Raw genomic sequence first — 18,259 nt, forward strand, 5'->3', positions numbered from 1 at the left:
AGTAGATGAGGGATAAGGTAGGCAGAGAAGCCTTCTCATCAAATATGAACTTGGAAAGAAAAGGAGGAAAGTAGGGGCAGAAGAAGGGAGCACTTCCTGTGTGCTCCAGAGTAAGTGCTCACTCACACTGTATTTCAGAGAAGGCAGTGGCAACCCGCTCCAGTACTCTTGCCTGGAAAATCCCATGGACAGAGGAGCCTGGTGGGCTGCAGTCCATGGGATCGCTAAGAGTTGGGCACCACTGAGCGACTTCACTTTCACTTTTCACTTTCCTGCATTGGAGAAGGAAATGGCAACCCACTCCAGTGTTCTTGCCTGGAGGATCCCAGGGACAGGGGAGCCTGGTGGGCTGCCATCTATGGGGTCGCACAGAGTCAGACACGACTGAAGCAACTTAGCAGCAGCAGCAGCAGCACACTGTATTTATACGTTACCTCTTTTCACCCTGGTGGTGACCAGATAAGCTAGGTACCATCATCATCCCATTTTACAGATGAGAAGATCAAGACTCTGATAGGTTAAATGACCCCATAAATCGGAAATCCTGAAGAGAGAAGACTGGGGATTTGAGCTTTGGCTTCAGTACTTACTAGCTGTTGCTAGCTTTTGCCAGTGAGTGAATTTCATAATGTCCAGGCTCGTTCATGTATCGGTTTGTGTAATGTCTGTATGATGACTAGACCAGGAGCTCCATGGGGCAGGAATTATGTGTATTTAGGTCATTGCCTTTAACAGAGAACCTGGCATACAACAGGCTCTCAATTAATATATTGCACTGAATGAAAGTGTATCAGGGATCATGAACTCCTGACCATTTTACCTCATAGAGTGTTGGGAGAGACTCAAATGAGATAAGAGGCCTGATGGGACTTTGTAAACCATAGAATCATGTACCCAGGTCAGGGGTTTTGATTTTTGGAGATTTTCCTTTATTATTTATTTATTTATTATTTTTCTGAGTGTCATCAGCAGTTTCAAGACAAACGAGCTTAGAACTGCTGGTAGTACTTCTGCAACGAAGATTTAATCTAGAAACTCTTGGAATGTAGCAGGAAAATACAAAGTATTAATTTATTCTAAGAAAAGTGTTTATTTTTAATATTTATTTACTTGGCTGTGCTGGGTCTTAGTTGCAACACATGGGATCTTCGATTTGCATTGCAGTGTGCACAATCTTTTTAGTCATGACATGTGGGATCTAGTTCACTGACCAGGAATTGAACCCTGGCCCTTCTTCACTGGGAGCACAGTGTTAGCCACTGGACAGTAGGAAATTTCCTAATTTGTTCTTAAATTAAGTTATTAACAGATTTTTGAGTGTTAATGGGAACGCTGGAGTTTTTTAATGTATACTTTTCAAAAATGTTTCTGAATGATCTCTTAATCTAACCAAACTATGAGATAGGTCGAGATATGGGAGGCGAAATCTATGTTATTAGTTGCATAACCACTTATCAGCTCCTAATACAGATGTGAGGAAATGTTTATTTTTCTATTTCTGTGGTCAAGTGAAAGGAGATAAATTGTCATCTTGCAGAACTGGGTGAGGTTGAAAGAACAATTGGATACATCCTGGGTCCCCAGAGTGAAAAAGCTGGCTTGAAACTCAACGTTCAAAAAACTAAGATCAAGACATCCAGTCCCATCACTTCATGGCAAATAGATGGGAAAACAATGGAAATAGTGGCTGACTTTATTTTCTTGGGCTCCAAGATCATTGCAGATAGTGACTGCAGCCATGAAATTAAAAGACACTTGCTCCTTAGAAGAAAAGCTATGACCAACCTAGATACCATGTTAAAAAGCAGAGACATTGCTTTGCCAAAAAGGTCCAACTAGTCAAAGCTATGGTTTTTCCAGTAGTCCTGTATGGATGTGAGAGTGGGACCACAAAGAAAGCTCAGCACTGAAGAATTGATGCTTTTGAATTATGGTGTTGGAGAAGACTCTTAAAAGTCTTTGGATTGCAAGGAAATCAAACCAGTTCATCCTAAAGGAAATCAGTCCTAAATATTCATCTGAAGGACTGATGCTGAAGCTGAAGCTCCAATATGGCCACCTGATGTGAAGAACTGACTCCTTAGAAAAGACCCTGATGCCGGGCAAGATTGAAGGCAGGAGGAGAAGGGGACGACAGAGGATGAGATGGTTGGATGGCATCACTGACTCGATAGACATGAGTTTGAGCAAGCTCTGGGAGTTAGTGATGGACAGGGAGGCCTGGCGTGCTGTAGTCCATGGGGTTGGACATGACTGAGCAACTGAACTGACTGACTAACTGGGTCCCTACAGGATGCTGTTGATCTAATTGCTAATTACATTCTGCAAAGCCTTAGTTTTATTTTATTCCTGTTGTAGTAGCAAGAATGTCACCTTGGTGTCAGGGGGACTTGGCTTGAACCTGACTTTCACTTGTCATCTGTATGACTTTGAATGCAGTTTTTGCCTGCTGACAGCCTCAGTTTCTGCAATTTGTAAAAAAGGAACAATCAGACTGACCTTGCAGGCCTGTGAGGAAGGATTAAATGAAATCATGTGTATACCACGCAGAGAGCTTGACTCAAAGTAACCTTTAGTTCGTGTAGATTATCTTCTTTATCTGCTTTCAAAGTTTATGGTTGGCAATGAACAGACTTTTCCAAACAGAAACTTGTTCTTCCGAATATCAGTGTATGAAATTATGGAAGTAAAGTGATTTTAGGGGTCCAAAAATAGCTTCTGTACTTGGAGCTGGAGTCTTCAGGCCATAGATTAGATTCTGTACTTTTGTCAACAGGAAGAACCCAGTCAAGTCTCAGGTTCATGGACTACCGGAGCTGATGGAAGACATTGCTTCAGAAAACGGAACATGGTGAGGAGAAGTGACCTATCCAAGTGACCTATCTCATGGCCAATGGCAGATATGGTTGAGTTCACAGTACCTTTCAGGAATCAAGTTTGAAATTGTGTGGGGACATTATCTAGTCCATAGGAAAGAAAGCTGTCTACGGTAGAATTCAGGTTCTTAGTTACCTGTCAGAGCCTGTGGGACAATAAAACCTATCTTTAAAAAAAAAAAATTATTTATTTGGCTGTGTCGGGTCTCAGTTGCAGCAGGCAGGGCCCTTTTTTATGGGTCAGGGACTCTGTAGTTGTGGCACTTGGGCTCCAGACAGTCCGGGGCACAGGCTTAGTTGCTCTGCAGCACGTGGGATTAGTTCCTGGACCAGGGACTGAACCCCTGTCCCCAGTATTGCAAGGCAGATTCTTAACCACTGGACTACCAGGGAAGTCCCCAATAAAACTCTTCTGATTTTTAGGTGTTTAAGTTAGCTTGTCAGTAAGCCTGTACACCACTTCCCCATGTGTATTCAGTTCAGTTCAGTCGTGTCTGACCCTTTCGACCCCATGAACCACAGCACGCCAGGCCTCCCTGTCCACCACCAACTCCCAGAGTCCACCCAAACTCATGTCCATTCAGTTGGTCATGCCATCCAACTGTCTCTGTCCTCTCCTCCTCCTGCCCTCAATCTTTCCCAGCATCAGAGTCTTTTCAAATGAGTCAGCCCTTCGCATCAGGTGGCCAAAGTATTGGAGTTTCAGCTTCAACATCAGTCCTTCCAATGAACACCCAGGATTGATCTGCTTTAGGATGGCCTGGTTGGATCTCCTTGCAGCCCAAGGGACTCTCAAGAGTCTTCTCCAACACCACAGTTCGAAAGCATCAATTTTTCTGTGCTCAGCTTTCTTTATAGTTTAACTCTCACATCCATATATGACCACTGGAAAAACCATAGCCTTGACTAGACGAGTCTTTGTTGACAAAGTAATGTCTCAGTTTTTTAATATGTTGTCTAGGTTTCCTTCCAAGGAGTAAACGGCTTTTAATTTAATGGCTGCAATCACCATCTGCTGTGATTTTGGAGCCCAAGAAAATAAAGTCAGCCACTGTTTCCATTGTTTCCCCATCTATTTGCCATGAAGTGATGGGGCTGGATGCCATGATCTTAGTTTTCTGAATGTTGAGCTTTAAGCCAACTTTTTCACTCTCCTCTTTCACGTTCATCAAGAGACTTTTTAGTTCTTCTTCATTCTCTGCCATAAGGGTGGTGTCATCTCCATATCTGAGGTTACTGATATTTCTCCGGCAATCTTGATTCCAGCTTGTGCTTCTTCCACCCATACGTGTAGCAAATGCAAAATCCAATTTTAGATAGTTAGGAAGGGCAAGCTTTCTGAAACCAGAGAGGTAAGGGAGACATACCTACTATTGCTCTGAGAAATATGGGTTGCTGTCCATTTCCAAGAAATCATTCTAGAGCAAGTGGACAGGTAGGCCACTGGTTTTTATATTTCTTCATTCATTCATTCATTTGCTCACTAGAAGCTCTCTGAGCCCAGGAGATAAACCAGATACTTGTTAAGTGTGGAAGTTACAGAGACGCACGAAACTCATCCATTCTCTAGGAAGGTCACAGGCTGCTCTTCTAAGTCCTTCCTCCTTTCTTGGCATCCTTCCTGGTCTCTTGCCCTGAGCTTTGGGAGGAGCATCGTGCGGAGGCTGCACTGCACACCTCTTGTTGAGGACTGGTCTAACCAGTGTGGGAAGACAGTCCTCTGGCTCCTCCCTTCACGTGTCTGTTACCTGGATGTGACCAGGTCTATTGGTGCCATTTCTTTTCTCATCCTTGCTTCTACTCTTGTGTCTGCACCACCTAAGCAGGAATTAGCACCCTTCTTCACTCTGTCCCACCCCCAAATAAACTCCATCCTTATCGAGTTTTAAATTTTTACTTGACTATTTCATTGGAGATATGGAGAAAGGAAGGTTAGGTTACATTGTACATCATTCAAAATTACTTGATAAAATTCTTCTATGAGTCTGTGCTCTTCTCTATAAAATCTCTTCTCTTGGCTACATTCTCCAAGTCTCTTTCTTTCTCTTCTGTCTCAATCATCTAACCCAGATATCGTATCTCCCCAGGTTCTTGGTTCTAGCACTTTTTCCTGTCGTCTCATCTCCAAGTTGCAATATCTCCATTTTTGATCATGTCATATCCTTCTGGGAAGGTAGTAGCAGATTGGAAACAAGAACAAGAAGTACTTTTTCTTTTCTGGCTAAAAGTTAGTATATTTTCATGTTTGACAGGTGGGTCACCTTGGGCAAGAGAGGAGAAGCCACTTACAAAAAGTTGAGCATCTGCTTCAGCACCTTTTCCCTCTGCCCCAGAGCACCCTATTCTCCATCCTGCATGTCATTCATGCCATGGTCCTATAATTGTCTGCTGGTTCATTTATCTGTAATTGAGTTTAAGTGGTTGCAGTTTTGGAGGTTTTGAGGAATGGGAGTGAAGTGGCCCAGGTTCCCTCTAAGTGCTTGGTCTAAAAACAGATGGTACCTATTTCCCAAGCGGCTGTTGTTCTTTTAGAGAACAAAGATCTCTCATAATCTCTATGAAGGGTGAAGAAAAAGTAGAGATGCTCTCATCAAGCTCCTGAAATCCAGGCTCTGGCAGCCCCCTTCACCGTGTAATTAGAGATATATTGGGGGATTGCAGAGCTCTACAAACAGGGACCAGATCTCTCTGGCCAACCATCACCAACTCCATCCTTCAGGGCTCCTCCCGCCCAGGTGTGATTTTCAGAGGGCCAGAATCTGTGGCTCAATGAGTAGTTCAGAGCCTGCGGCTCTTTGTTGCTACCCCTTGAAGGGTAATGAGAGAGGGAAACATTAAGAAACATGGAATATTAAAAGTTGGAAGGAATCTTGAAGATCCTTTGAAATCATTCAATTATGTATTTGATAAAAACTGATGGAGTGCATACTATATGCCAAGCAGTATTCTAAGGACATGGGAAAGGAAGACTGATAGGACCAAGAATAAGAGAATATGGGGGAAATATAACAAAGACTCAGAATTCAACCATATTTATGTATGTTGGATGGGTGGGAGAGTTGAACTAGGTTTACTCAAGTCTCAGAGCTCCTAAGGGACAACTCAGTTGCATTCTTGATAGTACTTTCACTTTATGCACTGGTTTCACATTCTGCCACAAAGACAAACAAAACTGTTAGGTCCACATGGAAAGATTTATTTTCTCATATCACAAATAAGTACACCGGAGTTGGTTTTTTTAAAATAAGTTAAGATATATACAGCAAATCCTCGAGCAGACATTAAAAAAAAAACTCAAAAATAGGATGAAAAAATGAGGAAAGAAATGAAAATACTGGTTAAAAATACTCAATAAAAAAGAAAGGAATAGAGGAATAAAAAGCACATAGAGAAAATGAAATAAAATGTCAAATGTAAATCCAAAAATATCAATAGTATCATAAAATATGAATAGATTAAGTCTAATCAAAAGGCAGAGATTGTCAGACCTTACTTCTGACCATATAGAAATAAAAAGTATTGTATGCCAATAAATTAGACGAATTGGATGAAACAGACAAATTCCTAGAGACATAAGCTACGAAAACTGACTCCAGAAGAAATTGACAATAGCCATGAAATTAAAAGATGCTTACTCCTTGGAAGAAAAGTTATGACCAACGTTGACAGCATATTAAAAAGCAGAGACATTACTTTGCCGACAAAGGTCCATCTAGTCAAAGCAATGGTTTTTCCAATAGTCATGTATGGATGTGAGAGTTGGACTATAAAGAAAGCTGAGTGCCAAAGAATTGATGCTTTTGAACTGTGGTGTTGGAGAAGACTCTTGAGAGTCCCTTGGACTGCAAGGAGATCCAACCAGTCCATCCTAAAGGAAATCAGTTCTGAATATTCATTGGAAGGATTGATGAGGAAGCTGAAAGTCCAATCCTTTGGCCACCTGATGCGAAGAACTAACTCATTGGAAAAGACCCTGATGCTGGGAAAGATTGAAGGGGCAAGGAGAAGGGGACGACAGAGGATGAAATGGTTGGATGGCATCACCGACTCAATGGATATGAGTTTGCGTAAATTCCGGGAGTTGGTGGTGGACAGGGAAGCCTGCAGTGCTGCAGTCCTTGGGGTCACAAAGAGTTGGACATGACTGAGAGACTGAACTGAACTGATAATAAATAGATTAAATGTGTGATCAAAAAGTCCCCCCATGACTAAAATTCCAAGATAAAGAACCCATTAAAAAGTAAGTGAGCTGTTCACATGAAATCATTGCAATATTGTTAATTGACTATACCCTAATACAAAATAAAAAGCTTTTTTTTTAAAAAAAGAATACATTTATATTAAAAAAGATAAGTGAAGGGCTTGAATAAACATCAAAGAATCTATACAAATGGCCAAAAGCACATGAAGAGATGTTCAATGTTGTCAGTCGTTAAGGAAATGGAAACCACAGTGAAGGATCACTTCACATTCAGCAGGATGCCTGTAACAGCAGCACCAACAATGATGACAGTGGGGACAGCAACAAGGAAAAGAAATGTTGGTGAGAATGTGAAGAAATCTGAGTCTTCACTCACGGTTATTGGGAATGTAAAACGGTACTGTGAAAAATGGTACTTTTTCAGCTACTGTGAAAAGTTTGAAGATTCCTCAAGAAGTTAAACATAGAGGGACTTCCCTGTGGTCCAGTGGCTAAGACTCCATGCTTCCAATGCAGGGGGCTGGGGTTCAATCCCTGGTTAGGGAAATAGATCTTGCATGCTACACCTCAGACCTGGCATAGCCAAATAACCTCTTAAGGCTGTGCAGAGGTTGGATCCATGGTGAACAGAGGTGAGAAGGGGTGGTTTACACTCAGCTATGGGGCTTTTGTAGGATGTCCTGAACTAGGTCAGTAGGTCAGTAGATTAAAGGAGAACAAGAGTAGTGAAATAATTAAGATTTGGTAACTGAGAGAAAGTAAGTGAGGTCTTGGTAGGTGATGATGACTTGGTCTGAAATTAGAAACGTAGGAGGATGGACAAGTGTAATGACCTTGAGACACCTGTGGTGTATCAAGCTGGAGGTGTCAAGTGGAGAGCTGACTATAGCGCATCGGTGAGATGTTGGTGCTGGAAATGCAGACTTAGAAGACATCAACATAGAGATGGTTCTTAAAATGACAGAGGAGATTCTGTAACCCAAGCAGAGTGCCTATGGAGAGAGGAAAGTATGCCAAGGATTTAATGCTGGTATTCAAAAAGTAGAAAGAGAAGGCCATAAATAATAATATGGAAATGAGGAGTGAAGCTGAGTCCAGCCTCTGTGCCCTGACACTGAAGTATCTTGGAGACAGAATTTCGGATGAGGTAGAAGAGCTTTATGGCTCTGCCAGGCGAAGAGCGCTACTGAGGGCTAATGCCCTCAAAACTGTATCCCAACCTGGAGAGGGTAGTGAGGAGTTTTAGAGTAATGGTTCAAAGAGGGTGGCCATTCTTCTGACTGACTGGTGGTGAGCTAAGCAGGAGTCAGCATCATTAACCTTCTGGTTCCAACCTGTCTGGGGCCTACATGCTAGTGGGCAGCACATCATTGCTAACTTCTTCCCCCTGGTGGGGGTTTCACTATGGGCAAACAGCTCAAAAACATGGTTATGTGTATCCCTGGTGGTTCAGACGGTAAAGAATCCACCTGAAAAGTGGGAGACGTGGGTTCGATCCCTGGGTTGGGAAGATCCCCTGGAGAAGGGAAAGACTACCCACTCCAGCGTTCTTCCTGGAGAATCCCCATGGACAGAGGAGCCTGGTGGGCTACAGTCCATGGAGTTTTGAAGAGGTGCTGACACAGCTGAGCGATGAGCACAGCATGCATATCCCTTGATGGGGAGCTTGGACCCTGCCCCACGGCTGCACTATTGTTTTTTTTTTTAACTGTTCCTCCTTGGTCTCTGCATCCCCTGCCTTCCCTAATTAGCAACTGTTTGAACCTGCTCATGGGAACTTAGGGAACCTCATGGAGGCTGAATGAAGCCTATTTCCAGTAATTAAGAAATGGGGGACACAGAAAGCCTTTTGTGCCCAGGAGTCCCACAGAGTCCTGCCCTGTATCAGTATCATTCAAGGGAAAGAGAATTTCTGAAGAGCTGTGAGAAATCCATGGTCTAATGCATCAGAGAGTCCAGTTAGAATACGACTGAAAAGTCTTCATTGTTTTGGTGATACTGTGGTCACTGGAGACCTTTTGAGGAACAGTTCCAGGGGAGTGGTGAGGGAGAGGGAGATGGTAGTAGCCTGGCTAGTGAATAGGAGGTGAGAAGTAGGACCCACAGGTAAATAACACTCCTTCTAGAACTTTCTAGAAGAAAAGTAGAGTAGGAACAGAGTAGCAGTTGAAAGTGTTAGATCTGGAGTGCTCACATTTTAATATGGAAGGCACTTGATTCTCTTTCTAGACTCATGGGGAGAGCCCATAGAGAATGGAGGACCTGCAGAAGCAAAGGTAGGAGCCAGAGAGAAGGGGAGAAACAGCGAGCAGAGAGAGGGCAGGTGGAGGGGTGGCTGTGCAGGGGTAGCCATCACCTCCTGTTCTGTGGTAGGCTGAGTAATGGCCCCCAGGTGTCTAGTCCCCATGTCCAGATCCTGTGGGTGTTACCTTCTACGGCAAAAGGAAATTTGCAGATGTGGTTAACTGGATCTGAAAATGTGGGGGTTATCTTGGATATTTAGGGTGGAACTTACATATACTCACAAGTATCCTCTTGAGGAGGAGGAGGCTGAGAGAGATTTAACTATAGAAGAAGCGAAGGCAATTGTATCCACATAGGTGGAGCCTGGGACTTCCCAGGTGGCTCAGTGGTAAAGAATCCATCTGCCACTGCAGGAGGTGTGGGTTTGATACCTGGCTCAGGAAGATCCCCTGGAGAAGGAAATGGCAATCCCCTCCAGTATTCTTGCCAGGGAAATCCCATGGACAGGGGAGCCTGGTGGGTTGCAAAAGAGTTGGACATGACTTAGCGACTAAAACAATAGCAAGGCAGAGACTGGGTGATGTGGTCATAAACCAGCAAAGGCTGGTGGCCACGGGAAGCCAGAAGAGTCAAGGGATGCTTTCTTGGATTCTCCAGAGGGAAATAGCTCTGCTGATATCTGGATTTTAGCCCTGCCAAACTCATTTTGGACTTCTGACCTCTGAAACTGCATGAGACTACATTTGTGTCATTTTAAACCACTATGTTTGTGGTAGTTTTCCCAGCAGCAGCAGGAAATGAATATACTTGATAGTGAAGGCAGGCAAAGATGAAAGTGAAGTGCAAGTGAAAGCCGCTCAGTCGTGTCCGACTCTTTGCTACTCCAGGGACTATATAGTCCATGGAATTCTCCAGGCCAGAATACTGGAGTGGGTAGCCTTTCCCTCTTCCAGGGGATCTTCCCAACCCAGGAATCGAACTGAGGTCTCCTACATTGCAGGTGGATTCTTTACCAGCTGAGCCACAAGGGAAGTGCAAGAATACTGGAGTGGGTACTCTATCCCTTCTCCAGGGGATCTTCCCCATCAAGGAATCGAACTGGGGACTCCCGCATTGCAGGTGGACTCTACCAACTGAGCTATCAGAGAAGCCAAGGAGAAGATATAAGAATACAAATAATTACTTTTGGGAAAGGGCAGTCATGGGTTTCTGTCATGGATACCCAGTGGCTTCAATTCTTTGTTGGGTTAGGAAGCCAGGTTATATGCTAGGATGGTGAGGATTGGATGCATCTGTGGTCATGTCTGACTCTTTGTGACCCCATGGACTGTAGCTCGCCAATCTCCTCTAACCGTGGGATTCTCCAGGCAAGAATATGGGAGTGGGTTGCCATTTCCTTCTCCAGGGGATCTTGCTGACCCAGGGATGGAACCCACTTTTCCTGTGTCTCCTGCCTTGGCAGGTGATTATTTACCACTGCACTACCAGGGAATTTGAGAATCGGATAGAAATATTGAAAGGAAAGTCAGTGGCAGAGCCCGCTGAACTGGGAAGAAAAGCAGTTGACTGGTGATCTCAATTCTCAGAAAGATTCAGGTGTTGATGAAACACGTTTGAAGTACAATGGTGGGGATGTGGTGTTGCTACAGAGCGTAGTGATTTTCTCTGCTCTGCTCAGTCACCCCAATAGAAGATCCATTTAAGTCAATCAAGAAAGCAACTGAATTTGGGTTTGGGGTTTTGCCAGGTTGTGGGAATGTGTAGGAATGTGCTGGGTGACCCTCCTGACGCGTTGGGAGGAGGGCTGGCGGCTCCCCAAAATACTTCTGAATCAGGTTTAAATTAAGGAGGTGGAAGAGGAAGGATGAGCATTCAGTGGAAAGGGAAAAAAATATGGCATGGGGAATGTGTGAAGGAGAACCGAGTGCTGGATGGGGCAACAGAGACTCTGGCATTGCAAACTGGGGGGCAGAGAACACAGAAGATACCACTGATGAGGCTGTGCCTGGGGAGGTGAGCAGACACCCCAGGGAAACGAGGCACCTTGGTTTTGCAGCTTGTCCTGAGGCTCCAGGTAGTAATGTGGGATCAGGCTTTGGGGCGGGTCCACGGTGGAAATCTCTCGCAGCAAGTCTCTCCTGGGGAATTGGGGACCAGTGGGTGAAGTGATGATGACCTCCTGTCTAGCTGAGGGGATTCTGACTGTGGGATTCCCAGCCTCACTGTGCCTGCTTTTATAGGTTCCCAGCTGGCTCAAAGCCCACTCTGCTTTGGGTGGAGTTCAGAGAAGACCCCGGCCTACCGTGTCCCAGGGCCAAATGCCTCTGGGTGCCTTGGTCCCTTGTGCCCAATGTCCTTTCCTCCTGCACAACTGCAGACCCTCACCCATCACTCCAGGCAGTTTTATGTCTCTGAGCCTTTGCATGTGCTGTTTGTTCTTGTCAGAATTGGTTTTGCCTAATTTGTCTGCCCGGTGAATTCAAAACCTAGCTCAACTGCCGTCTCCTCCAGGAAGGCTTCCCAGATGTTCTCCACCCTCACTCGCTCTTCTGGAAACCCATGCTTTGCAGTACTCATGCTGTTACATGGAACTTCAGTCTTCTCTCTGTCTGTATATGTTTTTTTTCTCTTTCACTAGATCATAAGTTCATCTTGTCTGAATTGCCTCTGCACTGCCACTACTCAACAGACGCTTCGCAAACAAGCTGAAATAAACATTGAGGGCTGCATAAGTGGAGGAGTCATTCTGGTCAGAGTGGTAGTTGGAGATAGGAGTCAATGGCATATGGAAGCCTCAAGCCTATGTTAGCCTTTTTAGCTTGTGTTCCATCCTTTCTCCAAAAACAGTTGCTGAAAAACTCATCATCCAAAGTAGAAAGTGGATTTGTTCTACCGAAGGCCGGCCCTAACAGATTGCTGGGAAATGTCAGTCTCTGAGTGGCGTTGGCTCTGGGTCCTCACTCTCTACTGATGCCCAAGCCAGTTGCTGGTTGGCTTGTTTTCTTGCACCTCTATCGGGGACCACCCCCCAGCTTCTTCCCGTCACTCCTGTCTCCAAGATTCCGCCACCTGTTCTCCTAGGCATGAAAGAACTGCAGTCTGGAGAGAGGCCTAAACTCTGTGAACCTCACATCACATCACATAGTTTCAGAAAACCCAGATGCAGTTTGAAATTACAGTTAAGAGCCCATGGAAAAGAAATGACAGGAACAGCTGAAAACCCCGCCCCCACCAGCTTCAACTCCCCTCCCCCTGTTTTTTTATGTTCCTGTCCCCTGACCCCCTCCTTTAGCTCTTCAGAGCAGAGTTTGTTCGCTGAAGACACGAAACCTGAGCCTTGCACAAGAGTGCACACCACAGAGCAGGGCGTTGACTAGGTCCGTCCCAGGCTGGCAGCTGCTGGTGGCGGCGGGGGTGGGGGCGGGGGGTGGGGCAGGGAACACGAGGTGCTTGAAGAGTCTCTGGATGTCCTGGGAGGGTTGCTGTTGGAGGGTCCTTGGGGGCTGCCCCCTCCCGTTTTGCGCAATCTATCTTTAGAGAACTGCAAGTTCATTTCTCAGAAAGGCCCCCGAGCTGGAGAGGACTTCTAAACGGACAAACCACTTCCTGCAATCTTTAACTGAATTGGGGCTGGGGGGTGTGACCATCGGAGGTGGGGGGGCTCCATTCAGACTTGTCCACCCTCGTGTCTTTCCACAGCCCACTCCTGGCTCTGGGCCGAGGGGGATGGAGCGGAAGAGGGGGCCCGAGGGCTTCACCCCTGAAAGAGCAGCCTTGCTCACACCGGCTGGTCACTTTGAGGACTAAGAAAGGGGGACTGTCCCATGGGGGTGAACCCCGCTGTGCTTTATCTCCACTACTGGACTTTTTGCTTTTCTTTTTTTTAAAAAATTAATTAATTAATTTTAATTGGAGGCTAATTGCTTTACAATATTGTAGTGGTTCTTTCTGCTCCCACACACCCTCCCTGGGTCAGGGGTCAGAGGGCTGTTCCAGGAAGGAATGGCTTGAAGCCTGGTGGGTGTCAGCTCTGAACAGGTGATCCATACGCAGAGACCCCCCCAAAGGATGCTTCAAGGCAGTTGGTCCAGTGGAGAAAGAGTGACTTTAACCATAAGCAGACCTGGCTTCAAGTCTTGTCTCCACTGCTTACCATCTGTGGGCCTTGGGCAGGTGTCAGCTTTTCTGAACCTTAGTATATTATATGGCAGTTAATATCCATAATTACCCTGGGCAATTGTTATGAGGTTCGCATGAGATAATATATGTATAATTCTCATTTTGGTGCTGGATATAGGCAATATGTTTGATAAATGCCCCTTCTCACTCCCTCAAAAATAATAATAACTGAAGCTACTTTGGGGAGTTTGCTACGTTCCCCTGCTTTTAGTGCTAGGGCCCAGGGCTTAACACTAAACGTACATTTGTTATTTCACTTGATCATTGTGTTGACTCTATGAGGTCGTCAAACTATTATTGCAGCTTTACACATCTCCAGGTGAACAGGGGCAGAGTCTCAACGGGATTCTGGCTCTGACTGCAAAGCCTCCTTTCCCTCTCTCTGTTCCTGCTCAGCACACCTTTCTTGACGCCTCTTCCCCAGGTGCCTGTGGCCAGAAGCTCCCCACTTAGTGTCACACTGCTCTTCCTCCCCTGACTTCACCACTTTCACAAAAGTTGTCACGTCAGCCAGGTGATTGTGGATTGATGAGTTGATCCACGTTGGAGTCTGGGAGTGGGGCTGCCAAATTCATGAAAAAGTACAGGATGCCCAGTTAGATTCAAATTTCAGATAAATGCTTCTTTTAAGTAGGTGCATGTCCTAAATACTGCAAGGGATATACTCACTCTAAAACCTTGTTGTTTATTTGAAATTCAAATTTAACTGGGAAACCCTCTTTGGGAGAAGATATTTGGCACAAGAAGCGACACTTAAAAAAAGAAATCTCTTTATTTTTGGTTGCACTGGGTCTTCGTTGCTGCCTGCAGGCTTTCGATAGTTGCGGCGAGTGGAGGTTACTCTTCACTGTGGTGCATGGGCTTCTCATTGTGGTGGCTTTTCATTGCAGAGCACAAGTTCTAGACCCATGGCCTTCAGTAGCTGCAGCACGGGAGCTCAGTAGTTGTGGCTCGTGGCCCCTAGAGTGTGCAGGCCTCAGTAGTTGTGACACACGGGCTCAGTAGTTGGATCTCTTGGGGCAACACTGGTTTGAGGCCAAAAGATCCCTGTATGATCAGGCCATTCAAGATGGCTGTTTTCTTGCTCTCTGTATATCCCCTGCTTGACCAGGCCCTGCTTCACTCATATGACTCTCCAATCATCTTAATTATAGGGGTTAATCAATAACTGTCTGTGTGTTTGCCCCCTACCCCAGCTGCTGGTTTCCCTGGTAACTGAGGCGCCAACCTGATGTCAAGACCCCCTATAAATGGTAGCTGGCTTCTCCCCTGTGCAGCGAGAGCTCTTCTGCCTGCTGTCTGCTGTGTGTGGTGGAGTGTTGCTCCGGGGTCGTTTGCTTCAGACATGTAAGACTCCCCCTGTCCAAAGAACGTTGAAGTCTCTGGGTCTTTTCTTTGATCTTGAGGCTGGAGAGTTACAAGGCTTGCAGGCCTGTGGGCTGCAGCTGGATAACCCCAGATCAAGTCTGAGCTCTGTTACCAGCTCTCTAGTCTTAGGAGAGTCACCGCTTCTGTCTGAGCCTCAATGCCCTCATTTTAAAAGAGGGCATAAGAATCTTGCCTTGCACTACGCTTTGTTTAGTGACTAAATGGTCATCTCATGTTGGTTATTAAAATTTCAAGTCAGTGATTTCAATAAGCATTTTTAACTGAATGATCTGTGTAGAGAGGCAGAGGTGGAAGGATTCATGAGACATCACAGCCCTGGCTCTTAGACCATAATCTGGTTGGAGGATTGTAGACAAATGGTTGCAGGTAAATGTCTTCTAAGTGGTATTGGAGTGCTGGGAAGGGCTTGGGGGAGAACTGCTCAGCTATGCCTGAAGGGGCTCAGAGAAAGTGTCCCAAGGAGATGATGCTGAGTCTTGGTCTTGAATGAGGAGTATAATTTCACAGCCACTTGTTTTCTATGAAATTCACTCTTTTCCTATAAAGGTATAAAAACGGTACCTTTAATTCTTAGCAATATTGCAGCTTAATGAAACCTCCCGGTTGATTTGCATTCTGTGCCTCACACGTGCTATTCATTTCAGCCTCGAAGTATCATCATTCCTATCCTGTAGATGAGAAAGTTGAGGCTCAGAGGGGTCAAGGAACTTGCCCAAATCACATAGCTGGGAAATGGTGGAGTAAGAACCTGACCCCTGCAGCTCCTAATTGCCTAGGAGTTCACTAAACTTTCCTAGTCAGCCTGAAAACTAGCCAAAAAGAAACAGAAAACATAAAATGCCTGTAGGAAAAGCAGCTGGGTGTTGTCTTGGAGGCCAAGCTGCATTTCTGAGCCAGCCTTAGAAATTTGGCATTCCCCAGATCCCCTTCCTCCAGCGTGGCAGGACAGAGGCAGGCACCGGTGGCCTTTCTTGTGTAATGAAAGGTTATCTGATGACACTGGTTATTTGATCACAAAGCTTTCCGAGGGTTCCCGTTGAGCCAGAACCTTGGCAATGCAGAGGGTGGATCCAATTTCAAACCTGACCTTTTCTGAATACCAAACGCCAATGGAGAAAGGAGCTAGAATTGCTCCTCAAAGACAGTTCCCTCTGCAGTGCAAAGTAAGGGCTGTCAGCTGAGGAGTGGAGGGAGGTCGTACCCAGAGGGCTTCCAGGGTTTCCAAAGACAGGTGCCTGGCCTCCAGCTCATACTGAGGGGGCTGCTAACAGAAGGGTGGTTGCTTTTGTCTTTGTCTTATTCTCATGCCATTCCCTCTCCTTTGGACACACACATATACGTGATAGGTGCACCGCACACATACACGCTTTCATATTCGAAACACCCATAGCAAATGGGGAGAAACGTATTTTTGACTTTATGGTCATGAAACAGCCATATCCCATGTGTTGTGCATGTAACTGTTTAACAGTATTTGCAAGTGAATGGCCAGTTTCTTAGCTCACTCATGCTTTGAACTTGGGTTGGTTGATTCAACAAACACCCATATGTTAGTAAGCACCCATATGTGCCATAATATGCTGAGTGCTGGAAGATGGGACTAGTCATGGATGGGACTAGTCAGATAATCCGTATCAGGTCCCAGGCAACAGAAGGGCAGGTGGCAAAGAAGAAACTGAGATGTTGTAGCCAGATTTACCTGAGTCTGAAACTCGACTTGGCCTCGCTGGGTGTCTTTTGGTAATCCACTTAACCCTTTGCATCTCAGTTTTCTTATGTGTAATCTGAGGCTAATGAGAACTGTTTAATTAAAAAAATATTTTTAACTTTATTAAAGTATGGCTGATTTATAATGTTGTTAGCTTCCACTGTGCAGCAAGTGATTCAGTTATACATATGTATACATTCTCTCTCATATTCTCCATTATGGTTTATCATAGGATATTGAATATAGCTTCCTGTGCTAAACAGTAGGACCTTATTTATCAGTCCTGTACATAACAGTTTGTATCCAACTGTACCCAAACTCCCAATCCTTTTTTTCCCCATTCCCACCTCCCCCTTGGCAACCAAACTCTTCTCTATGTCTGTGAGTAGAAAGATCCTTTTTTAAAGAAACTTTTTATTTTATATTGGTGTATAGCTGATTAGCAATGTTTATAGTTTCGGTGGACCGCAGAGAGACTCAGCCATACATATCCCCGTATCCATTCCTCCCCAAACTCCCCTCCCATGAGAACTATTGTATTAGTTTCCTACTGACAACCTTTCGACTAATTGCATGTTAGCGTTATACCTACTTTGTAGACGACAAATACGTCTCCGAGAGGCCTACTGTACTGTTTAAGTTCACACCATGAGTGAGGTGCAGACTAAGTGTTGAACCCTGGTCTTCCCTTCAACCCTGTTGAACCCTGGTCTTCCATTTCCGAGCGTAGTGCATTTTCCATTTCTCATTTTTTTTTTTTTAGCCTGAGTAATCAATCACTCTTTCTAAGTTATTCAGCAAAACATTTCTTATTCTGGCACCATTGTCAGCTATGAACAGGCCCTCTTGGGTCTGTTTGTGTTAAACTTTCAAGAGGGCAACCACCACCACTGCAGACATCAGTATTTTTCAAGGTGAACACAGCCACTGTGTATCATTAAGTTTAAGCAAACCTCCACCTGCGGCTGATAAGAGCCCTCTGAACTTGGGGTGGGGGTGGTCTGCAGGCTCGCAGCCCCTCCCTATCATAGAGTGCTGACTCCTAGGGCACCCCCATTTTATGCAGTCCAGCTCACTGAGCCGTAACCTCTTGGCTTTCTGCTAAAGGAACAAGGATCCTAGCCATCTTCAGCTGCGTGTAGGCAATCCCAGACTGCTGGATCGCTGCGTCTGAAGAGGGAGGAAGCAGCCAGCACTCACCGAGGACCCACTTGGCTTGTCTAGTCAGCCATGAAAGCCCATCTTCTGTCCTGAGCAACTCGAATGTCTCTCTCAGGAAAGAACCATGCACACTTGTCTTTTTTCTAATTTTTTACTGGAAGGATAATTGCTTTACAGAATTTTGTTATTTTCTGCCAAACATCAAAATGAATCAGCCACAGGTACACAGATGTCCCCTCCCTTGAGAACCTCCCTCCCACCTCCCACCCCTCTAGATTGTTGCAGAGTCCCGGTTTGAGTTCCCTGAGTCATGCAGCAAATTCCCATTGCCTGTCTATTGCACATATGGTGATGTGAGTTTCCCTGTGACCCTCTCCTTACATCCCACCCTCTCCTTCCTCTGCCCTCCTCCCCACCCTTCGTGTCCCTAAGTCGATTCTCTATGTCTGCCACACACACATTTTTAAATGTGCTTTCACCTTAGGCTTGGACCCCCTTTTC

Source organism: Budorcas taxicolor, chromosome 14 (genome assembly GCF_023091745.1).
Source record: "Budorcas taxicolor isolate Tak-1 chromosome 14, Takin1.1, whole genome shotgun sequence".
Classification (NCBI taxonomy): domain Eukaryota; kingdom Metazoa; phylum Chordata; class Mammalia; order Artiodactyla; family Bovidae; genus Budorcas; species Budorcas taxicolor.